The sequence below is a fragment of the Vanessa cardui genome, chromosome 16 (assembly GCF_905220365.1).
Source record: "Vanessa cardui chromosome 16, ilVanCard2.1, whole genome shotgun sequence".
Lineage (NCBI taxonomy): Eukaryota > Metazoa > Arthropoda > Insecta > Lepidoptera > Nymphalidae > Vanessa > Vanessa cardui.
The window spans coordinates 2,819,080-2,846,251 of record NC_061138.1 but is presented as its reverse complement, the minus strand read 5'-3'; the positions used below and the strand labels follow the sequence as shown (position 1 = coordinate 2,846,251).

General features: G+C 32.6%; 1 protein-coding gene across 1 annotated transcript in view; it reads right to left on the bottom strand.

The window, feature by feature from the left end:
- Window positions 1-26,896, bottom strand: part of LOC124536216 (prolactin-releasing peptide receptor-like) — an 88,913-nt gene extending 62,017 nt beyond the window's left edge. Inside the window, exon 1 of the mRNA XM_047112703.1 lies at window positions 26,769-26,896. The gene's annotated coding sequence lies outside the window, so the exon portion shown is untranslated. The remainder of the gene's footprint in view (window positions 1-26,768) is intronic.
- Between the last annotated feature and the right edge of the window lie 276 nt (window positions 26,897-27,172).

The following is a 27,172-nucleotide window of genomic DNA, read 5'->3' as shown; positions in this document are numbered from 1 at the left end:
AAATTATGATCACTTGTTACATACGTGATAACATATATATCATATAATCATATAATAAACAATTAGGCTCGTTTGGGAGCGTATTATATCGCTTAATAAATTGAATTTCTATTTTGAGGTTACATATAATTTCGGTATCCTTTTTAAAATATATATTACCTGTGACATGAACTAGGTAAAAAATATTATTATTCTGAGGTATTTAACTTGAATGTATGTATGTATTATAAGAAAAACTTCAACTAGAAATATGTACAGCGTCTAAACTATGAAAGTTTGAAAGCAAGCGACCAAGGAATTCCAAATAAAATACGTGCTCGTAAGTTATACTTCGGAGCGAAAAGTTTAATGTTTCCGATCCTTTTTATTTTATTTAAGGATCCCGTGGAGACTATTGAAATAAAATTCATAGAGTCACTATTATTTTTCTGAATTGTTAATGTTACTTTATTTTATATACTAGCTATCGTTTCGATTTCGCTCGGGTATAATAACGGTCACATTCACCCCAAAAAAACGACCATCATAATCATGATGTGTTATTTTTAATGTTCTTTATAATATTTATGCCAATAAAAACCAAAATCAATAAAAACTTACCTCAATAATACTCAACCCTTTACTTTTTTAATTAGTGAAAACCGTATCATAGGTACTATGATTGGCAATTTTGGATAGGGTTAAGATGGACAGACGCTGCTAGGATACTTTGATAAAGTAAATAAATAGGATCACTATATCTCCATAAAACGTATTTTCGTTTGATTTATCTTCTATCTTAAATGTAACAAAAAACTCAAATATTATTATTATTAGATTCTCTGGTTTCTCTAACGTAATTTATCAAGGAATCCTTGACGAATTTGTTTCATATTCGTGTTTCTATCTTTCACGTGGAGCGGACGTCGAAATCACCGCCTCTATTCACCGACTGATAAATTACACTTAGTCACATTAATATTATTAACGTGAATACAATTTGTAGAAATATTGCTTGACTGTTGTTGAAGAATTGAAATCTTTTAAGCACGTCAATCTTAAACGAAGGTTACGTGTTTAAACGATTCGGGGAAGCCCCACTCAAAATCCAAATATTCTTTCTCAATTAAAATTTAAAGTATTCCTGTGTCATTATGTGTGAGTTTACATTCGTTTATTTTTTTTATAAAGGAAAACATAATAAAGATCTAATTAGACAAGCGTCGTAGAAACTACAAAGTTACTCCTCGAGGAGGGAAGATTTGAATAGTGTGATATACTATGCTGTTGATTTTATTTGATTTCGAATAGTCAATTCAAATATCCACCCAACTAGTAAATATATTTTCCGATTCTGTATCAATTCATTTTTATATGAATATAATAACCTACGGTTATTGAAGTAAGTTCGATTAAGAAATGACTGGCATGTTATATTTTCCGCAACGAATTTGTTTACCTGAGGATTTTTTGATTCTGATGTTTGTGTTGTCACTCGTATATAAGTAACTCAATTTTTACATGATTTATATACAAAATAAACTTTTATTGCTTCGTAGCCTTGTCTGTGATGGGGTGGGCTATTAAGTATTTGATGGTCGTAACCTCAACGTCTATTCAAAATTTAATTATGATCAGTTAATTAATGAGTTTATATAACTATAGTAAGACACAAATTAGATGTAGCATCGGAAAATGCAATGGAATGAAAATAAAACCGATTACTGCCGATTTACACAACCAATAGAAATAGATCCCTATCGCGCCATTCGACGCTATTCGTCACTATAGATTCACGCGTTAGAGAAACCAAGTGCATGTAAATCCACGCGTCAAATTGACGAATATATTAGGTCATGTGATATTACAAGTTATTACGCTTGGGCAAAGATCATATTCGCGTGAGAAATAACTATTTTGCCGATGCGACATCTAAGTTGTATCGTACTATACTTATACTAAATAACTATCGAGTGTCTTGTCAGTTCTTCTGGGTAGGATCGACATTCCGAATTTTTAATTCGGAATATTGATTGTATAAGGTAAGGTAAGGTACGCTTAGCGTTTAATACATTTTTTTAATACTGCAAGAAAAATAATAAATATAATTGCAGTTTGATGCAAACATGACATTTATTTTGTTCGTGGTATTCAAACGCCATGAATTATTCAGAAGCCACACAATTAACAGACAAAAATACTCTTCGCTCTTATTTTTTTAAATTGACTCCCGTAAAAAATGACAATATTGTAACCATAACATTAACATGTATCGACTTATAAAAATATCCTCTCTACTATATAGGTTAAACAAAAAATATCACAAACAAATAATATTTTGTTGAAAACATTTTTCGAATCACAGACACTTTATTTCGGCGCCATCTAAAAGATTTTTATCATTCGCGCCAAATCTAAAGCTGGTTAATCTTCTCGCGGATAATAAATACCATATTGACATCATGGAAATATACGAAAAATAAGAAGCGTTCAAACAACATGTGCAAAAAATTTTTTTTATGGTATAGGTCGACGGACAAGCATTTGGTCCACCTGATAAATAGTAACTATTCCTTACATTCTCAATGCGCCACCAACCTTGAAACCTAAGATTTTATGTCCCTTGTGCCTGTAGTTACACTGGCTTACTCACCCTTCAAACCGGAACACAACAATAGTGAGTACTGTTATTTGGCGGTAGAATAACTGATGAGTGGGTGGTACCTACCCAGACGGGCTTGCACAAAGCCCTACCACCAATCGTACAAATTAAACTAAATCATTTTAGTTGAGTTTTGTATATTACAGGGATTAATGTTGAAAATGAAAGTGCAGAGTCAGCAAAACAAATGACACACCAAATCAAATCAATTATATTCAAGTAATCTTTAAAATAAACCATTTTTAAATCACCAATATTTCAACTGTAACCTTTTTGGAAAGCAGCCTTCAAATTGAAAGAAACTTGCATAGTTGTTTTTTTAAATATCCAGATTTATATTGATGTAAGTTTTCAAAGTTATTATTTAATCAGTCCTTTGTTGTAAGCTGACCTAGATATGGCAACACTATTAATACTATATAATAACAGCTTCCTTGAGCTGTTAAGAGCATCTAAATAGTGAATTTAGTAACAAAGGTATACCCACCCACGTTAGCAATTATTGAACAATATTTAGTAATTATAGTTACAGCCCGGTATGCTTACAGTGTAGGTATATTCTGTTCTTATAACGAAATAGTTGTGAGCAAAAAAAACATTTTTTTTTTTTTTTTATGGTGTAATTTAAGTTCAAGGCAGCAGGGCGTACAGCTTATAAATAAAAAAAATAATTACAGATAAAACAAACGTTACTTACCGTAATTAAACAGATGTCAGAATACGTTATCTAATTAATTGGCTATAAATTACAATAAAGTCAGAGTCGATATAATCATTAGTATATTGACCATTAAGTGCGTATTTGCTTTGTTATTATTTCATCAGAAGAAAAAGGAGGGGTTTTCTTTCGTCAAGTTCTTCCCTGTTTATTTATATGCTTAAGGCTAACTCCCGGAACGTGCAACATCTTTTGGTATGTGTTTGATGAATATTTGTTTAGTTAGGCGTGACAAACCAATGCCACCATGTACTAAAATAGATATCATTTATTGCACAATAACAACAACAGCCTATAAGTTTCCCACTGCTGGGCTAAGGTCTCTTCTCCCTTTAAGAAGAAGGTTTGGAACATATTCCATCACGTTGTTCCAATGCGGGTTGGTGGAATATTTCTCGGGAATATTGGCCGCGCTAATATTTCTCGGGAAAACGTCGAAGAGAACCGGAACAAACTTGTGTCTGAAATCGAGTCTTCATTAAACGAAGTCTCGAATTGGGGCCGGCTAAATCTAGTCCATTTCAACCCCAAAAAGACGCAAGTTTGCGCGTTAACCGCTAAAAAAACACCATTTGTCGTATCTCCACGATTTGAGAACATTCCGATAGCCGCTACAGGTAGTATCGGAATACTTGGCGTTGATATTTCGAGCCTCGTTCAGTTCCGCGGTCAATTGGAAGGCAAAGCCAAATTGGCTTCAAAAAAGCTGGGCGTGCTCAGCAAGGCGAGACAGTATTTCACGTCGGCCCATCGCCTAAAACTTTACAAGGCGCAAATTCGGCCTCACATTGAGTACTGCTCTCACCTCTGGGCGGGTGCTCCCCAGTACCAGCTCCTTCCATTTGACCGCATCCAACGTAGAGCGGCTCGAGTTATCGACGATCAAGCCCTTTCCGATCTCCTTGATCCTTTGGCTTTGCGTAGAGATGTCGGATCACTCTGCATCTTCTACCGAATTTTTCACGGGGAATGTTCCGAGGAATTGTTCGGATTAATCCCGGCTGCTGAATTTCACCTTCGGACATCTCGTCAAAATTCTAAGTTTCACCCGCACCATCTTGATGTCCGAAAATCCACAACAGCGCGATTTCTTAGACATTTTCTGCCTCGCACAACCACTTTGTGGAACCAGCTTTCGCCGGCGGTTTTTCCGAACCGATACGACATGGGAACCTTCAAGAAAAGAGCCTACTCCTTTCTCAAAGGCCGGCAACGCACCTGCAAGCCCCCGGGTGTTGCAGATGTCCATGGGCGGTGGTAGTCACTTTCCATCAGGTGAGCCTCCTGCTCGTTTGCCACCTATGCCATAAAAAAAAAAAAAAAAAAATACACATGTGGGAGAATATCTATGAAATTAGACACATGCAGGTTTCATCACAATGTTTACCTTCAACCGAGCTCGAGGTTAATTATAAACAAAAGTTATGCACATGAATTCAGCTTGCCTTGAACCCGCAATCATCAGTTAAGATACACGTGTATTAACCACTGGGTCATTTCGGGTCATATTGCACAACAAAATGAATTAACGTAAAGTGTTGGGCGGAAGCTATTAATGCAGTACTTTATCAGGTAACCGCAAAGCACACAAACGGTTATACACGTGGGTATGCTAAATAACTTTAATATAAAAAATAGACATGTTTTATCGCATCCGGTTGAAACAAAGTTGAAAAATATTGACAATGTTTGAAAATAATTGAGTGATAAGTATTAAAATTGTTATCAAAATTCCTTTGAGTTAGAAGTAAATAGCTAATCAAAATTCCTTTGAGTTAGAAGTAAAGCTAGAGTGAAGGAGACGCAAAGGTCTCCAGGAGGCATAAAGTTTTTGTCTCTCTCTGTCACGTGGCGATTCAAGAAAAACGTAATACTTAATTCCATATCACTGTACAAGTAATTAAAAATGTTTACTGCTTGCTTGCAAACATGATAATCCTTTTTATTATAGTTTTCACCCGTCATGAGGATTGTTGTTAAATATGCCCGCGACTCCGTTCGCGTGACTAGTCGCCTCAAAAGTAGGGGTACTATATATTTGACATATCTGTGTATCTCTGCGTCTAAATGACATTGTAGATGACTTACATGAGTGCTTTGCTATTGATAAGAATCAAACCACAAGTCGAGATGGCCCAGTGGTTAGAACGCGTGCGTCTTAACCGATGATTGCGGGTTCAAATCCAGGCAAGCACCGCTGTTTCATGTGCTTAATTTGTCTTTATAATTCATCTCGTGCTCAGCGGTGAAGGAAAACATCGTGAGGAAACCTGCATGTGACAAATTTCATAGAAATTCTGCCACATGTGAATTCCACCAACCCGCATTGGAACAGCGTGGTGGAATATGTTCCAAACCTTCTCCTCAAAGGGAGAGGAGGCCTTTAGTCCAGCAGTGGGAATTTACAGGCTGTTATTGTCATATTGTCAAACCACAAGCGATCGAACGTTTAAAATTATAATTTAATTGTGTAATATTAAAAAATCATGATGTATTTGTCTAATATACTAATTTAATAATACACGATTTTACACGTAGTGCCGTCGGGGATACAGCAATGAGTATTATCTGCAATTACGAATATGCAACTGGCCCACAAAAAGGTGACTGGATTCGCTGAAAATTGAACTCGAAAATATACAAAAAAATTTTGGAATGGGAAGCAGTCGGGGTATAAATATAAATTTATTTATTTAACGCAAAAGGGGTGATGTCATCAATGGAACTCTTTAAAAAGGTTTCAACCTCATCAGCCCTCGTTCCATAACGTCCCAATTTTAATAATTCAAGGTACATCAGTGAATATATAGAGGTAGAGGACGACCAAGGAAACGATGGATGGATTGTGTGAAAGACGATATGGTTCGAAAGATTGTTACTTGTGAGATGGCGTCTGAAAGAGAAGTATGGAAGGAGAAGACATGCTGCGCCGACCCCAAATAAAATTGGGATAAGGGCATGAGGATGATGAAAGTACATCAGTGAAGTCCCCATCCAAATCGGTTAAGCTGATTCGCAGACTAGCGGTAACAAATGAACAGATAAACATTCTAAAAATCATATTTATGTGATCTATTGCTGAGTGAGTAAGTAAAAATCGCGAGTTAGTAAATATCCCAGTAATATTTTTCTCAAATATCTTCCATGAACAGATTTTGATCAGGTTTTATTATTTGTATAGATAATTGCGCAACACAAAAAAATGACTTTTCTCTTTTTATTTATATTTGTTTGTATAATACGGTTTTTCATAATGAAATAGATAATTCGTTCTGACATTAAGTGCTCTCATAGAAATAATATAATTAAATTACTTCATCATAAACGTTGATAATTTTGACGATTTTAATATTTAAGCGGGATTAATTATTTGAGTAAAACTTCAGATGTTAAATTATTAAGTAGACCGCGCAATGGGAAATGAAAATGAAATACTACCTTCTCATATACAAAACAATAATACAAGATCCAAAAATATTTTAATACTACTATCATAGAGTTGTTCGTATGACTGATTTCGACTTGTCCAATCTTACTAGCCGTTTAGATGAGAATATAATATTATGATCCATAAATTGATGTATTAATCAGGAACTATTCTCTCACTTTTCTTAGAAATCAGACACAGCTGGTGACATATCAGACGCAGGAAAATTCGGTGACCGAAAAGAACAATAACTCATTATTCGACGCGATGTTGAAACCCGATTGGAAATTTGGAGCCACTAAACCAACGGTTAAACTATCATAAGATGTATTTACAAAGTCACCAATATTTGAACCAATATTGGTTTTTAAGAAAACGAAACTTTGATATTGGACGAAGGTTTGAAATCATTTGAAATTTTAATTCGCCCGTGCGATGAGAAATATCGCTTGAACGACAACTTTATTAATATAATACTAGTTGTCGTTCGTGGCCTCGCTCACGTTTAGAGCAGAATTTATGTAGGTTCTTATAACTGATGAACCAAAAGCCAATGATACTGAGGATTTCATTCCGGCAAGTTATCAGATTATTTAAATGAAAGCTTTACTACTACTACATTTTGTTTAGTACTAAATATATGTATGAAATATCTATTGTAACAATTATAAAATCCGAAAAATTATTTATCACCTACTAACAAAAATTCTAATGACAATTGGTATATATAGGTATGCATGATATTGCTGTGAACTCAGATTTTATTAAACAAAGTATTTCATTTTTTCTTATTGATTTTTGTTGCTTTACTTTAATTTGCGTTTTATATTTTCTTATAATCAAGAAATGACTACAATGACTAATGACTAAATACATTTTATATTAGATTTCTTAAAAACTAAAAAAATATGTATGAATTTGTTTAGTTTATTTTTAATAATGAAATCAATTAAATTGTAAAAATGAAAAGATATAGTAAATTAAAAATAACTTTATTGTACTAAAATGTGTATCGTCATACCACAAATATACTCACATTGTATTTAATACAAGATTTCTTTGTTAAATAATGTCTTATCATTTTTTATATCATCAACTAAAACTGTAAACATTGATATCTATATTATATAATTAATCATTTAATTAATTAGAAAAAAATCGAGCGTTGATTAGACTAAGAATTGATAAATAATTGTTATAAATGACTTATTAACACATCTCATCAGTTTACTACATGAATAAATGTAGTCAAGTCCGAGTCAGACTATTGAGAAGGGTTCCTTTCTATAAAAACTGTAGAAATTACTTTTGATGCTTGAGACCCTTAAATCTTTCCTTCCCTTTAACTATCACGGATTATGAGATACAGCCTGGTGATAGATGACAGACCTGTCGGTCCAAGTGGTCGTTTTAGGTACAGAACCCTAAAAAGTAAAACATGATAAAAACACAAAATAAATATAATGAGGAGTTAGGCATTTACTCGTTGACAAACATGATGATATTCAAAATATAAGTTTAGTTCACGTTCGTAATATCTTTCTTCCGATATCCCCTGAAAAATATGACTTTTTGGATGTCATGTATTCTACGTCATACTGACGTCACCAGCATGTAAGATAAAAAAATAAATAAATACTAATTAAACTTTTTGATACTTCGACAAATATATTTTAGAATTTGTAACTTATCAACTTAAGAATAATTTCAATATTCATTTTGTCGAATCCAGTCATCATGAGAAAGTCGATTTTGATAAAGCTAAAAAATGTTGCATGTATGAAACGTCATTTAACGTCAACAAAATATAAGTGAAGCTACCCACGGTTCGGAATTCAAATTTTACCGGCAACGAAACTCAGTGTCATTACTCTTTTTAACATTTAAAAAAACAAAGTCATGTCATGTTTTATTAAATATAATTGTGTATGTATGTAATATACCTCGCCTGAAAGGCAACAAGTATTAATTCCACGCATTTTTATCGTCGTTTTTACAAAGGATTTGAATGAATGAAAAAATATGTAGGGAATGCTTGAAATTCCTTACGCTTCCAATGTCAGTGAGTAGAGGTCGCCACTTATCATCAGGTGGTTCATGTACCTGTTTGCCTAATATAACCAAAGTTACAAAACGAAATATTCATTGCTAACAGTCGCCCGCGGCTTCGCTTGCGTTTTCGGACGTTGGTTGTCATGTGTCAGGCAAAAAAAGTAGCCTACGTATAATCGGGGAGTACAAGTTTGCTTCATACCAAATTTCATCAAATTCGGTTCAGCGGTTTGGTCGAGAAATACCGACAGACAGACAGGCAGAGTAACTTTCACATTTATAATATTAATATACATTAAAAAAAAAAAAAACAAAAGAAAGTTGGGTTTTTCTTTGTCAGTCATTTCCTGTGTTCATCGTATCATAAAAAGGCATATAGTATGTCACATTCCATAATGAAGGTCCTATAGATAGCGTTATATTAAAGGCAGATTATACGTGTCATTCATAGCCATTCATGCCACTTTCATTGATGTTTTGCGCAAGGATTAATCTGATAAGGATATTAATAAAGCAGTAATCACAAATTTTGGTGATTAGACAGCTAATGGGGTGAAGCGATGTCTATCTGAATTGCCTCATAATTCGGATAAGCATACTTACAAATATTTGATTGTATTTTTTTAATTTTATTTACAATCTCTATTTTTCATTTTGAATATCATAGATTTTACAACAACAATGCGGGTTGGTGGAATACACATGTGGCAGAATGCCTATGGAATTAGACACATGCAGGTTTCTTTACGATGTTTTTCACGATGAATTATAAACACAAATTAAGCATATGAATATTCAGTGGTGCTTGCTTGGGTTTAAATCTGCAATCATCGGTTAAGATGTACGAATTCTAACAACTGGGCTATCGAGAGGTCTCGTTACTTTCCATAAAACTTTTAGCTACTTATATTAGGATCAGATTAATGTATGACTTGTAAAATATTTATTATTATTACAACGTTAGAATACAATCTATCTAGCGTAATTGTAAACTGTCGAAAGATTGTGAACCTTAGATAACCCAAACCGACATTTTGTGTTGACACTGGTACGAAATATCCTCTGACACTGCCTTGAGCGTTTGAACACAGCCTGCGATGAACATATGCCAACGTCCAAACATTTATCTAGTAAGTATCGTGTCTGCCTCCGGCGTGTTAGAGGCCAATTTCGTTTATAGAAGACCGCAGTTTAAGGAGTTTGGTCCGTCCTGTTAAATTCACTAATATTAGCTATATAAATTATTTGTCAATTGATTTTCAACCTTTGTCTTATGCAATAACAAGTTTTGTTTTTCTATTCTCATTTCGTTATGAATTATGGTGCAGAATTAGTTCTTATACTAACCGCCTTTATAAAGCCAGAAATTCCAGCAGAAATCTGATGATCTTAACGTTTCCTTTTGAAAAATGAGATTTAGTTCCCGCAATTGTAGAAGAAAAAAAAAACAGCTACGTTTTTTCTTGTACTCTTTACATCCATATAAAGCGTTATATATGCCTCATGATCAAAGCCAAGATTAAGTACTTCTTGCGTCTGTGTTGCCTTAGAGTCATTATACGGACATTCGCGTCACGACTGAATTTATATTACACATAAACCGCATTAGTAACTATTAAAAAAAAAGTAACTACTGAGTTTCTTGCCGGTTCTTCTCGGTAGAATCTACTTTCCGAACCGGTGGTAGCTTCACTTAATTGTAAAATGACGATTCAAAAGTGCTTGTAAAAGCCTACTTGAATAAAGTTTATTTTGATTAATTGATTAAAAATAGGATTGTGTTTAAGTGGAACCATAAGTCAAAAAGGTATTTGAGGCCGACATGCCGACGGCCGATTTTGGTTTAAGCGGACACTGAGCCAGTGTAACAACAGGCACAAGGGTCACATGACATATGATCCCCAAGATGACGAATTAGCGATGTTTGGAATGGTTAGTGTTTCCAACAGTGCCATTGTCTAAGGGAGATGAAATCTTACTAACAGGCGGCTCATATCGTCGTCCTACCTATATCATAAAAAAAACATCCAAAATAGCTATTTATGATCTCCGTGAAGTGTTAATAATCCTTTGCTATTTTTAAAAATGTATAAAATTTTGAGTAACACCCTGTAAATATTCACCCTTTCATTTAGAGATGAAGACTTGGAGCTTAGTTCGACCCGCTGCATCTCAAATACGGAATTAGAAGTACCTACGCGAACATAACATTGCATTCAAGGCGAACATATTTTCTTGTTAGTTTTACTCGCTGTAAATATATTTAAATCACGATATATCATAAAATAGATTAAAGTTGCTTAGACAAAATGCCTTATGTGATTATTCTGAGGCATTACGTAGATCCATAGATTTATGGATCTACGTAATGCCTCAGAATTTAAATAACTAATGTGATTTCATATACGACGTGCGGCCCGCCTTCGCTTTGCACGGGTGAACATTAGTTTTTTTTTAAAATATTTTTTTATGTTTTTTTTTTACGACATGTTTAACCAATGTCGTTCTTCTTCAATTTATTAAAATAAAAATCTTATTAAACTATATGCATAAACCTTATGAATCCTTATATCAATTTGTGATATCTCATGAAAATCCAGTCAGTAGTTTCGTAGTTTTATTGCGAACATATAAATAGACAGATTCGGCTGGGTGACTTTGTTTTATAACATGTAGTGATAATTAAAACAAACTACATTAAGCCTCCTTTAAATCCGTCCACACGTTTGGGCGTGATACTGTGATAAACACATTCATAAATACATGCCAGAAAAAATTATACCAGCGCATTAAATAAAGCGTAATTTATATGAGACTACTTAATCGTTAAATATTAGTTTGCTAATGTTTTTTTTTATATTACTGGCTACTGAGTCCGATTTATTAATTTAAATAATTGTATTAACTAAAATGACTTTATTTTTTTAAATATAGAAAAAGCGTAACTACTGAGTTTCTTGCCGGTTCTTCTCGGTAGAATCTATTTTCCGAACCGGTGGTAGCTTCACTTAATTGTTAAATGACGATTCAAAAGTGCTTGTAAAAGCCCACTTGAATGAAGTTTATTCTGATTTGATTTGATTTTAGTTTTGGTTTGGGCAAGAGTAAGGGAATAATAAGGGAACACATACATAGGATTTATATTGAAGGATAAACGTACAAAGGAAAATTATCAAAATTACCCACTAAAGGCACAGGTGTAATAACATTTAATGATTTGGATGTAGTGCTGTACATCGCCCAAAGTTCTGTACAAAGCCCAAAAAACCAGACCACTACCCAGAGTATAGTTTGCATAAGATCACAATCTTATAGAGAGCAACTGTGCTTGCGTTCTGTGCAAACTGTTTCTTATAATAGTAACAGCCTGAAAATTTCCCACTGCTGGGTTAAGACCTTCTTCTCTTTTTGAATACAAATTCATTATAAATACAAATTAAGCACGTGAAAACTCAGTGCTTGCCTAGGTTTGAACCCGCAATCATCGGTTAAGATGTACGCGCTCTAACAAATTTCTTATATTACAATTTTGCATGTCATTATATCCCGTTTAATTGGAATCCTTAGTGTCAATAATTATTTATTTCAAAGTTAATAGAGCCGTTAAAATATAAATGAGAATCGTAATTATGAAATTATCCAATATGTGCTTATCGTTAATAATAATTGCTGGTTAATTTTTTTTACTTTAATTGCGTAACTGTACATTAATTGTTATAAAATTTAATGTTGAGCTTTAAAGTATATTTTAATTATTCTATATGTTAATGTGAGCTGAGATAGCCCAGTGGTTAGAACGCGTGCATCTTAACCGATGATTTCGGGTTTAAGCCCAGGCAAGCACCACAATACATATATATATATATATATATAACGAAATTCTGCCACTTGTGCATTCCACCATCCGAATTGGAACAGCGTGGTGGCATATGTTCCAAACCTTCTCCTTAATGGAAGAGGAGGCCTTAGCCCAGCTGTGGGTAATTTACAGGCTGTTACTTTACTTTTTTTACTTTTAAATGTTAATGTATTAATGGAGTATTTTTAATCTTTATTATTAAAAAATGTATGTTGCATCTTTTTTTCTTTTTTTTCATTAATTTTAATTGTCAAATACTGTTTGGTGACCAACACAGGGAGAGGGGAGGATATATCAGTGGTGATGTGTATTGGTTATAAGAGATGCTGATATTAAAAGAGATTTCAATATCAAAAGTAAATGGAAAAACATGATTTTTGTAGGAATCTATTAAGTTGAAACTACTTGTGTGTACAAATTTATTATATTACAATTTATTCAATTTACGATAATTTTTTATATATTTTTTTAATATTACTTTTCAAAATAGAATTAAAATAGGTAAAATAATATTATCGTTGTTTATGTTAATACCGAAGTTTATAAAAGGTGAGTTTATTTTGTAAAGGAAACCTTACGTCATATCTCATAATCTCTATTCATAGAAAGGTGATATTATTTCAGCTGATGGAAGGCGGAATTTTCTTTATTGTTCGCGGATAACTATCTCTCTCAATGTACATATATATTATAGATTAGATTCTTTGAGATTCTCTCCGGGTCCTGCCTGGCGCAGAGGTTGTCCATTGCCGTACAGCGTGGAAATGCAGCCTGCATTATGGGCAGCTTTGCGTCGGGTACGAACCGGGAGAGACTATTTTAAATTTGACTATGTATAACGACTGTATATTATATTCTTTAAATTTCTTAAAAAATGGAATTTTTAATAGAATCTTTATATTGAATTGATTGATTATTCGTATATAAGAATCAATATCCAAACGACTCCTATCATTCCAGACGAATTCCGTGATTGAGTAGTGTGTTCATCGGCTTTCATTGGTACACAACTTCGTTCGATTCCCGGCCGAGTCCATAAAGAAAAAAGTTCATTAAATTTCTGTGTTGTCTCGAGTCTGGCTGTTATAGATTTTCCATTACACAAGTGCTTAAGCTACTTGTATAGGGATTAGAGTATTGTATGAGACGTTGACCTATATTTATTTATTTATTTATGTAATATTGTTATGTCTTATTATTATTATTAGATATGTTTTAAGTGATACATTTATTGGCGCTTTAGAGGTAGGACCTACCCGTATGGCATAACTGTAAGCCCAGCATTGAATTTTACAAATATTTTTGTTACAATCTCAAAACAGCAATAATTTGTAAATAAAATCTTAATTTCCTTTTGTGACTTTCCTTTTAATTGTTTTTATTTTTCCATTCGCTGTTATCATCTTAATAATTAATAAATACTACTTTTTAAAAATAATAATGAAACAGTAGTCTGGGGACTGTTTGTCGAGTATCAGGCAAAAAAAACTAAGAACGATAGAATCCATAACAAGTTTCATTAAATACTATTAAGTGGCTTGGCTATAGAAACAGACACACAGACAATTTAACATTTATAATATTAGATGGCTACTTACAACGGACACTAAATTATAATGTTACTTAGATCTTGTATTACACACGTAAATATTTGCGTAAACAGCAACCCGAGTCGACCGGAGAGAGCTGCGTACGTGCTTCTCTGAGCAAGAGAGTGTATTACTAATACTCTCCTGATACTAAATATTTAACAAAGGAAAAACGTTATAATGACAAATATTAATATTGGCTTAACTTAAATTTAAATTTAGAACTACAGAATAATCAGTTACTTATACCACAAACACATACTTTGGGTTACGATGTTTGTGTTCCAAATTTAAATAAACTACAGCCATGCCGTCATTATCTTATATTATGTTATATGTATGCCAATTTTTGTCCCAGTGATTATGAGAAGCAGACGAAAAAAGGTTATGGTCTTAGTTTGAAGAGTCGCAGAAAAATAATGGGTATTTTTTATTGTAATTTATTAAATTGTTACAATTTAATAAAAAGATTATTTTAGTGAACGGAAAAGAGTTACTGGCCGTTTATAGAAAACTAATCTATTTCACACTAGTAGACGCCCGCGGCTTCGCTTGCGTTTTAGGGTTTTGGTTGTCATGTCTTTTCTTGGAGCTCATGTTTGCTTCATAATAAATTTCATTAAATTCGGTTCAACGGTTTCTAGCATTAATATAGATTGTAAATTTCTTTAAAAAAAGGTTTCGTGAGCTTACAATTAAATTAAATGTAAACAAAACTTGTCACAGGATTTTAAATATTTTGAATGAACGCGAATATTTGCGTTCCCACTAGTTTGCATGAATGTGGAACAATATTATTGTTCAGTAATATTCGCTACACGAGTTAGGTTAAAGTGGATAGTGAGTGTAATCATGTTGCTACCGTTTAATCAGCAAACGGCGTTACTATGGTTTCATGTGTAGTAAGCGGAGGATTTCTACTAATTAGCAATTTGAAATTAATGAATTTAGAACTTTTTAATTAGGAGCGTCTCACAGAATAATTAAAGGCTCAGTTTTCCTTTATATGCTTTTTAATTATAAGCGAACGAGAAAAACGTATACACGCTATTGTTCGCGACCTTTTTGTGCTGAAAACAAAAAACGAATATGTAAATGAAGGATTCACATACTAATATAACATTAAATATTCTAAATTAAAGAGTCTCAGGTTTTAATGTCTACTAATAATTAATGTATGAAACCTTCTTAATTATTAAAGTTATTAATTTCGGGATATTTACCATGTTTTTTATTTTTGTTCGGTGGAGCTCGATATTTCGACATTGTCTACGAATGTCTTGTTCACGAGACTCGAGATAAAAAACATGGTAAATATCCCGAAATTAATAACTTTAATAATAAAAATAACCATGTTAATTTAAAAAACCTTCTTAATTATCATACATCATTTATTTTGTCCGACTATCAATGCACTAACAAAACTACTTAATCTAGTTTATTTATATTACGAATATTATTTTGTAACGTTTATCATCTGATAACAGTAACAGCTTGTATATTTCCCACGGCTGGGTTAAGGCCTCCTCTTCCTTTGAGGAGAAGGCTTACACTGCGGATTGGAGGATACAGAAGTGGCAAAATGTCGTTGAAATAAAACACATGTACGTTTTTCTTCACCGCTGAGTATGAGATGACTTCTAAACACAAATTAAGTCCATGAAAATTTATTGGTGCTTACGTGGGCTTGACCCCACAATCATAGGTTAAGATTCTCGTGTTCTAAGCACTGGGCCATCCCGGCTCTGATAAAGAAAGGCTTATTGTTTTCTTTGTATTCATTTTTATTATTCGACGTCAATGTACATTAATTTACACGTAAATTTATTAAATTTTTTTTACCCGCATTGGAACAGCGTGGTGGAATATGTTCCAAAACCCTCTCCTTAATGGGAGAGGAGGCCTTAGCCCAGCAGTGGGTACTTTACAGGCTGTTACTTTACTTACTTTACTTTACGTTATTATATTGATATTTAAATTGTTTATGTATTGTTAGTTGCAAATAAACAATTGACATTTGAATAGAACTATCAGATTTTAATGATCGACTGACGTTACAACATAAACAACAAGTAGTAGCGCTGTTGGGAGGATTGATTAACAGCTTGGTGAGTCTGTATTCGAATAGGAAGACAGAATGGATAATCGAACGGAGTACAATTACACACCCTCTGAGGAGATAAACGAGTTTCTTAAGTATCTCTAATTAAATTAAACACAACCAAATTACACAGCTGTGAATTATTTCGATTACATAACGTCTACGAGATCCTTGGTCGAGTTGTGTGTACACCGGTTTTCATGGGTACGCCACTCCGAGGTCCCAGGTTCGATTCCCAGCCGATGTAGAAAATTCATTAGTTTTCTATGTTGTCTTGGGTCTGGGTGTTTGTGGTACTTTAGCTACTTACATTGGAATCAGAGTAATGTATGTGATGTTGTCCAATATTTTAATTATTTTGATAACGTCTGCCCTTAACGCTTTGACTGAGAATTTTTAAATGACTTTCATCATTAGTTTATAGGGCCGAGCCAGTGTCATTAGATTCCCTGTAATCAGTACTAATTCCAGTTTTAAAAAATAGAGCATCATTATTGACAAAAGACATTTTATATTGTAATAAGAGATCCGCTCCGGATATTAACTATAATTTATTCTTTAGCACACAGCTATAATATAGCTTTCATTTATTTTTTAGAATCGGACCATTAGTTTCATAAATCATCTTGTATATAAAAAAGGCAATTTTTAAACGACTATACATTAAATGATTGTAATAGACCGAAGCTTGAGAAGTCGGAAAATCCAAGAGCCTAGTTTTTTCCACAGAAAACCATTCTACAAAACATCGGAGTCTCTAGCTTGTGGAAAAACTTTAATTATCTAAAAGTATTTCGATAGATTAACGTTTCGAGTATGACGTTATTGCTTTCCTTGACCTTACTCTTTCATTAAAAAAGAAAGAAGCTTATCTTTACCTTCAGGATCAGGTATTATATCCGTACTCACACAGGGGCTAATCGTCGCTGTAATTGCAACATATTATAATAAAAATATGTAAGAAGTAGTTTAATATCTGCTTTATTTCAGTAATTTACATGGTGGTAGGGCTTTCTGCAAGCCCGTCTGGGTAGGTACCACCCACTCATCAGTTATTCTACCCCCAAATAACAGTACTCATTATTGTTGTGTTCTGGTTTGAAGGGTGAGTGAGCCAATGTAACTACAGGCACAAAGGATATAACATCTTAGTTCCCAAGGTTGGTAGCACATTGACGATGTAAGGAATAGTTAATATTTCTTATTTCTATGGGTGATGGTGACCGCTTACCATCCGGTGGCTCATATGCTCGTCCGCCAACTTATACCATAAAAAAATATTAAGTACATACATAAGTTTATTACAATTTATTGATGTCGCCTTATTAAGTAAATAATGCTAATTAGAAGAAGGTCGCTTAACTAGACTTTTCCGATAAAAATGCTCTTCTGTAGAATCACGATTTTGTAGATAGGCGCTCGTTCTTTGCTGCCGTCTATATTAAAGTATAGAACAATATATTTATTTCAGTGTACATGTTGGCAAATAAATTGTAGAGATATTTGAAGGAGGATCTAATATTTCAAACGCATAATTTATAAACAATTATCCAACGCAACTTTTAACCTTAGTGCTCAAGATATGTATTAAGTATTAATACTATTTCCATTTGCGTTTATAATTCATCTCGTGCTCGGCGGTGAAGGAAAACATCGTGAAGAAACCTGCATGTGACTAATTTCAACGAACACCCACATGTGTAACATTGGAGCAGCGTGGTGGAATATGTTCCAAATCTTCTCTTCAGAGGGAGAGGAGACCTGAGCCCAGCAGTGGGATATTACTATACTTTACTATTTCCATATTTAAAATTCATATAAACTAAGTTTGCTTGTATTGTTTAGAAAAGAATGAAAAACGTAATGGAATTTATTGTTCTGTTTTTATTTTAAAAACTATAGCCAGTAACAATGACTACCGTTGACACAAGTATAGTTTAAACAACGCTATGCAACTTGTTTACCAATTCCAATTCATATACATACGTTATTCATCAAACTTGCTTTGTCATATTTTAAAATATCTTTTAGGAGATAGCAAGGAGATTTTCAATCGTATCGTTAAAAATGTGACAAGTAGAAAATCGCAAGCTGATATGAAACTAATTTCAAATTGCATCAAAGGCTTACGTCTTTATCCCGAAATATATCGATCAAATACGGCACTTTAATATATCAGAGATAAGCTGTAAATGATGTCACGTGTTTACGACGTAGTTACATCAGCGTGTGTGTAGGTACGAGTGAAAATCAACTTTGTATTTTTATTCGAGATAGCGCCGAAAGATACGTGCCACTAACTAATCAGTTATTGTTCTGTGCTTTGTTTTTTTTATGGGATAGGTTGGCGGACGAGCATATGGGCCACCATGGTAACCATCACCAATAGACAATGGCGCTGTAAGAAATATTAACTATTCCTTACATTTTTAATACGCCACCAACCTAGGGAACTAAGATGTTATGTCCTTGTGCCTGTAGTTACACTGGATCACTCATCCTTAAAACCGGAACAAATACTGAGTACTCTTGTTTGGAATGTCTTATAAGTGCGTGGTACCTACCCATGCGGGCTTGCGCAAAGCCCTAGTACCAAGCTGATACTGATTTCATGGCTGAGTGAGAAAATCCATGCAGGGACTCGGGTTTCTCGATATTTCAGGAACTCCTTGCTGATTATAGGCCCGTATAGTAGGAAAATATTAACAATAGGAGGAAAAGTTTGGTATAAAAAAGGTTGGAAATTTTGTTTTCTACAAAAAATATTTTTTCGGTTTTTGACGTAAAACTTACCGTTTCCGAAATATATGCGAAAAAACGTTTTCCAAGATGGCGGCTAACCCTCGCGGTTTCGGACGACAGAAACTCGGTTTTATACTTGGGGGGCACCCTCCGACATAATCCAATCGAAAAATCAAGTAGAAGAATTTTATGCAGAGCGGATATCTAAAAATCTTGGACTATAGGCAGTAAATCCATTGGAACGATATGGTTGTATGCGTCAGTGATCCCGTTACGCCGTTGTTTTCTTTCGATTTTTGAACGTCCAGCAAGGTTTGAATTATAAACGTATGAAAAATAACTGATAATTGGATTTGAACTTGGTTTGATTAAGATTTTGTTTTAACTGAGCTGAGCTGACTGGCTGCGATACGTCAACTATACGAGCTAAAAATACAATATTTAAGCATAAAAATGACATCAGATTATTTTATATTTACAATGCAGACGAATGTGATCGATGGAGATTATTAATAAAATCAAGTGAATTTTCAGTAGTATTCCTACCTATGTTTATTAAAAGAAAAAGTATTTTGGATCGAAATGCATTTTTCTTTGTGTTTCACGAACTGACAGATTATTTGCTTTGTCAGCTATCACCTTTGTCGTACATTCAAACCGTTTTTTAAATTCAAATATGAATGCCTCGAGTTTGTAATTAAACTCACATGGATCAAAGTTTTCGCTTCGTCGGCGATTCATTAAAAACTCTTTTAACCAACGATTATGTCAGATTCCAGCTGATTTATATGTCTATCTAATATTACGTAACAGTATTTGTATAAATGTTCTATTTACAAATACATTCGGACTAATCTCGGATAGTGCTAAATGGATTTCGTTTCAAGGTCAAATAAAATTTCCGTATTATTTACTAATAGACAAATATTATTACGGTTATTTACATATGTTACGATCATTGTAAGGACCGTTCGCTTATAGCAAAAACTAGCAAAGAATGCGTTGTATTATATTGTGATTGTATTGTAAGGGCCGAGATGGGCCAGTGGTTAGAACGCATCGAACAAGAATTCACAACGCATAGGATTTATCTCGTGCTTGGCGGTGAAGGAAAACATTGTAAGGAAACCTGCATGTGTCTAAAACCAATGAGATTCAGCCACATGTGAATTCATCAACCTGCATTAGAGCACCGTGGTGGAATATGCTCCAAGCCTACTCTTCAAAGGGAGAGGAGGCCATAGCCCAGAAATGAGAAATTAACAGGCTGTCGTTGTTGTTAGTTTTATTAAAATTATTAAATTAAATATTAAATATGAGACTATATCACATACATTACTCTGATCCCAATGTAAGTAGCTAAAGCACTTGTGTTATGGAAATCCGAAGTAACGACGGTACCACGAACACCCAGACCCAAGACAACATAGAAAACTAATGATAATCTACATCGACTCAGCCGGGAATCGACCCAGGACCTTGGAGTGGCATACCCATGAAGACCGGTGTACACACCACTCGACCACGGAGGTCGTCAACGACGAATATACGTCGCTTATAACTTTTGAAAAGTTATAAGCGACGTATATTCGTCTTGATAAAATTGTTTTCTTCTATTAAACTATGAACACTATGATTTATTACAAACCAACAATCCTTAGCATTTATCGATGACATTTATAAATTTTAAAGTAATGCAAAACCACGTTCTAAATGAACAGCAAATGCCGCACGCTCATTGGTTTGTTCAAACTATGTCCGCTAATCCAGTTTTCGTATTGGACGACCTGTGTAATATAATTATTAATTCAGTAAGACCACATTTGAGCGTGATGTTTATTACGAAATTGAAATTAAACCTTTTATGTACTAAAAGTCCTACCCATTAGTTATTTAATCAACCTCTATGTTAAAAAAATGACGACATCCGTGGTCGATTGGTGTGTACCATCGTTACTTCTGATTTTCCATAACACAAGTGCTTCAGCTACTTACATTGTGATCAGAGTAATGAATGTGATGTTGTCTCATATTTATTTATTAAAAATAAATTTAAATGAACGATGGATAAATTAAGTAAATCGTTCTAAAGGAAGACCAAAGTTTACGTGTTGTCCTAGGAACTGGTCGCATCAATATTTTCATATCCTAGATTCAAGTCTTCAGAGCCGTATCAAGATATACTGAGGCCCTTAGAAACACACTAATTTTATTAGTCACTTATTTCAAAATAACAATGAAACTATTTTTAATTAGAAACAATCGTCTACCATGTAGAAATAATTTGCTTATACCCAAAAGTTAAAGTTTAATTTCAATATATTAACTTTCGTAAATTCTTAGGAATCTGATTGGTTGTACTATCCTATGGCATAATATATCTATTTCTATCTTGAAAAAACGTCTATAGTTTTCATTTTTTAATACCGACTACCGTATATAGTCTTTAAATTAGTTATTTCCTACAAATACGGCAGTTTCTAAAATAAACAAAGCATGCAACGTGGGCACAAACGTGTGAGATAAATTGTCGGTTCTTGGTGGTTCCCTAATGATGGGGGCTCAAGGCACGTGCCCTATATGCCCTTATGGTAAAGAGGGTAATGGGTCTGATATTTTCTGATACTTTTTCAACTTTGCATCAAAAAATAACATCCAGATTTTGAAACCACGACGAATTGACACTGATTGATTAACTATAACGTCGTAAGTCCCAAAGTCCTGCGATCTGAGGTCAAATGAGGCCGTCGAAGTCCTGTGTTTAATGTATCAGTAAATTCTAATTGTTTATGAGAACAAGTTTTTCCAATAAATATCAAATTCCGTATAGTAGTCAATTTATTGATAAAATTACATGCAAATACTCTTACGCAAAAGGTTTTAATTGAGTTACAAAAACTCGTTTGTAAATTTAAATAACATCAGTGGTCGTGACAAAGTAAATACCGTGTAGGATATGAGATATAAAGTGCTCTAATAATTATTAAGCTAGTATACATTATGCATTTATCCGAGTGCTCGAAGTGAAGCGATGTCTATTCATAACTTTATAATTACCGTAGCGCTGTTTTTAGTGAAATGTATTTATTTTATTTTAGAGAAACAGACAATGTGATGACTGTATATTTGTTAGCATATAATAATATACAATTACACATCATACACAACAAGCTAAGTTTTGTAATAAATGTTATATTTCCATGTATAATATATAATACTAGTGCGCGGGGGTTAAATATGTATCATAAATAGAATTGAAAATTATATTTTATACATATATTTACAAGTTTCCAATCGTAATTTACATTCTCATTAAAAAATGACAAGTAGGTGGTACGTACAAAGACTGACTTGACAAAAACCCTACCCAGTACATATAAATAGATATTGGTAAATTTATTCGTGATTAATATACTTTTAAGCGGATATAAGTTGGCACCTATAAATTTTTCAAGCAACTTTAATGCCAATTTCTAACTCGCAATAGAGGATTCTAAACAGCAACTTCAATTACTTTCAAGAAATCGCAATGAAAATTGGTATAAATCTGAACGCACGAAATATTAGGTTCAAGTGAAGGAATTTTTTTAAATTGTATGAAATAATTATTTACGAAGAAATTCAACAACAATGCATTCTAGGCATTAGCTAGGAATGTAAATATAATAACTGTTGTTTTTAATTACTCATGTTGTCGTTTATTTTTATTTGATTATTTGTTTTAAATTCATTATGTTTATGTACAGTCGGGTTAAGCAAAGGTTCGTCACTTTAAGATCTATTTTCGTGTGCTCAGTATGTGCGATAATCTGCTTTACCGATCGAGAATGACATATTGCGTCGCAATGATTTGATGTTCAGATTCAAAAGGTACTAAGAGTTTAAAACATGATAAAGGAATGAATTTGAAAACTGAAGAAGGTTTACTAATTCTGAATGTACATAACATATTGTCCATCCGGTTTTGACTTAACGAATTGCTTACGAAAAAACTTACAACTCATTTCGAATATTACATAATGGAGATAAATTCAATAATTTTGAAAAAAATATCTATTTATAAAAATAACATCGAAATAATCCAATAATTTTATCAGTCAATCAAATATTAAATATCGTACGACCATCTTTTTACCAAATACGTAATTGACACAATTAATCGTTCGACATCCACTTATAAAAAAAAAATAATCGCCTTTGGCTAATATAACAACAATTGGTCTTTATTATTACGTATTCTGATATTGAAACGATAAATAATTACGTCTTTCAATATAATTCCAAAGTTCTATGAAAATTGAATTGAAAACAAGGAAACTTGTATTTTATAATATGTAGTAGAATAATTCTAAATTTTATTAATTCATCCTTCTTTTAAAATTATTTTAAATGTAAAGTTGCAAAACGATGGAATACGCTCGTCTTCCAAGATCTTGTTCCGAATTCGAAATAAATAAATCTTGTTTATCAATTTAAAAATATTTCAAAGGCAAAGACTAAAATTTTAGCGGTCTATGAAGTTTGCGATTATCTGTGCAGAGCTGAAAATTTAATTTAAAAAGATTGGACTTTCTTATTGTGATCCTGTTTCTCTTTTCATCTGTCAGCGCCACAGATGCGGATTACAGTGGAAATATTACCTATTTTATTTATGTAGGCTTCTATAAAGCCTTCGGTTATTGATTTATCGTAGGTAATATTGGTATGATTAGACTTTTCCAATTAAATTTCTATTGCATAATTTCACTATAGTATGTAATTTAAAATTTACCTACGTTTATTTTGGATCATTTATTTACCAAAAATTTGTTATTAAAATATTTGTAAAGCGTTTTGAAAACGAATATAGTGACATAGCCGCGTAAAGACCAATAATGTTGAACTGAATTTCTAATTTCATACATGTTATTTGTATATATACATATGTATGAGCGTATGTATATAATAAACTAACTACTTATATGGTCTTCACGAAATATAACATGGTTGTATACAACTATAAGATTAAATAATAAACATTAAGAGAAATATTGTTATTACTAGTAATCTTGCAAATCTTTTTCCTACTATGTTAGGTATTGTTATACATATAAACATTCCTCTAGAATCACTCTATTTATTGATGGTAATTGCATTAAAATTCGTTGCGTAATTTAAAAGACTTTATACATAAGCAAATACATAATTATTATTGGTAATGGTAGTTTGTGCAGGTTCCATCTGTGTATCACACACACATAAATTGAGCATTCTTAAAATAATATAAAAATGTATGCTTTCTTTGTTTGCTTTCAGCCGATTAACGATTAATCCAATTAATATATCAATAAGGACATATGTTGCACAATTTTGCAGCATTGTTTAATATGTTGAAATAGTCGAAGAGCTAAATATGAGGCTAAAATAAGAAATACACAATGATTTTGTATGTATCTATTGTCTCCAATATGTCTACAAAAATTCGATACAATATTCCTATCTTTTGCAGATAACTAACAGATAACTAGCTGATATAACACAGCAACAAATATTTATCTTAAAAAAATAGTATTTTATAATTTAGTTTTATAACACATCTATTTATCGTAAATAAATATTGTGTAATGGTTTTATATCGTTACAAAATTATTACACATTTTGTAAACAAGAGTAGAAGTGCTGTATGTGGATTAGCAAGTAGGTATTTGTATTTGATTAGTTAGAAACTAACATAATAAATAATAAATATGAAAATTTTAAAAATCGAATATTAATATATAAAGCAATTCATTTGTAACAAGACCATAAATAATCATTTAATTTAATTAACAAAGTATCATAAATATGATAATTTCAAATTGCGAAAAAAATAATCAATAAAGACTATAATAGTACGATACAACTTAGATGTAGCATAGGCAATTTCAATAAAACCGACATCATACATCCAATAGAAATAACTCGCTATAAGTTCCCGCGTTAATTCAACCCGAGAAAGCAAGGCCATTTAAATCGACGTTTCAAATTGACGAATATATTAGGTCAAGTCAATATTACAAGTTATTACGTTTGTGTAAAGATCATATCCACGTAAGAAATAAATATTGAAAATTTGGGATAGCGTACTTAATTCGGATGTGATCGGTTTTACGAATTTTGCCGATGCTACGTCTAAGTTGTGTCGTACTAAAATACTAAAAACTAATATCATTGCTATGAAACAAATAGCAGAGATAAAACAGTCAAAAGCCAAGGGTCGTTGTAGACTTACGATTTCATTGAAGGCGATAAATAATAAAAAACGATTTCAATAGTGACTTCGATCACGTATTAGATATTTTAAGCTTTTCCGTACAATACAATATAAATAAGAACGATTCGTCAGCGCGTGACTTTTCAGTTTCATGACGTTATTTAAGAGAAATATTTTTATATTTCTTTACAATTAGCAGCTGTTGAAGTCCTACCAATGGATAAAGGGTCTTACGAATAAGGATTAGATCTTCCAAAAGAAAGAAAGACTCACATAAAATAAAAGTAAGATATTATTTTATATTGTGATTTTAAAGTTACATTCAATAAGAATGGATTCACAAAGAATAAAAATAAGATTTATTCTGAGTGTACTTTAGTATATAGGCATTCAGTTAGTAAGTGTGGATCAAATGCTGTATCTGAATTATAAACTATTTGAGCTAATTAAGCCGTTAGTAATACTCAAAAACACTCAAAATATTGCTACTGGTACGAATTATCATTTATTAAATAAAGAATGGCAGAATTATTTTATCCCTATGATGGCATATATCTTTATCAAATATTTCAATATTCAGTTATATAAAAATCGTAGAAAGAAATTCACTATTGGATCGTGAAGTGCAGAAATATTCCAAATCATAGAAACTCTTGAGTGATATATGATAGAGTAAAAATAAAGATAAAAGCTAGTTAAAAGAGCAAAACAACATGATGAAGCAAAAAGATCCCATGGTATGTCTTTGTGCCTACTAATAAATATTATGCTGTCACTCTCACCCTATGAATCTTCCTAAAAAAATAACTATAAACATAGCATTCTGTTTTCAATCAAAATAACGTTTGTTAGTATGATTGTGGGTTGGAATAATTAAAAATTTACCTTGAAATCGTAAGATTCAGGTGTTAAATCATTCGTGTATACATAAAAGTATATGTTTCGAGCTGTACTGTGCTGAATATTTTTCGAGTTCGCTTTGAGATTGTCAATGAAAGAATTTCATTCTTTCTTGAATACAATGAAAAATACGACTTCAAATATTAACACAGTCCTTAAAATGTATTACAATATAAAACATGATAACGTAAGTCTTCACAGAAAGACTCACAATCACAATCTCTCACGAAAATAATTTTAAAGAAGGTGTCCTTGTAATCGTCAAATTATTTACTTGAAGCATTGACTGGTAAAAATATTTGCCAGTGAATTATAGTTATAATCTTTGGAAAAAGAAATCTGTTCCTCATATTACAATAGTCAATGTCTTAAGAATATTCATCTATTTTACATAACATTGTTGTTTCAATGGCAAGTTCACAGAGTTTAAGGCTATTTTGATATGATATTAAACACAATAAATAAATTTAATTCCATTAAAATTGTAAAATTAAAAATATTACTCACCAAAAAGTTTTATACATAGAATCGCACTCACAAAACAATCCCGAACTTGATTCAGTTGAAATAAAAAAAAACGCAACACAAAAGTTCCTTTTTTAAAATTTTCGCAACATACGTAATTTCGCGGGAAGGAAAAGACTGCGAAGCGCGTCGTGTATTCACAGCGATGGTCCGAATGAGACTGGCCCGTCTACAAGTGATACTGGAGATAATATATTTATTTTTTAATACAGTAATATTGAAGTTATAATGTTATAAATTACTAATAATATAGTCAACATTTATCAAGATATAGAAGTCAACAACGGCATTAACCTGTTTTTTACGCCGTAGTAAAATTATTGACTTTTTTATTGGTTTAGAAATACAACTCGCGTACTCAATGACGTTTTCTTTTATTATTCTAT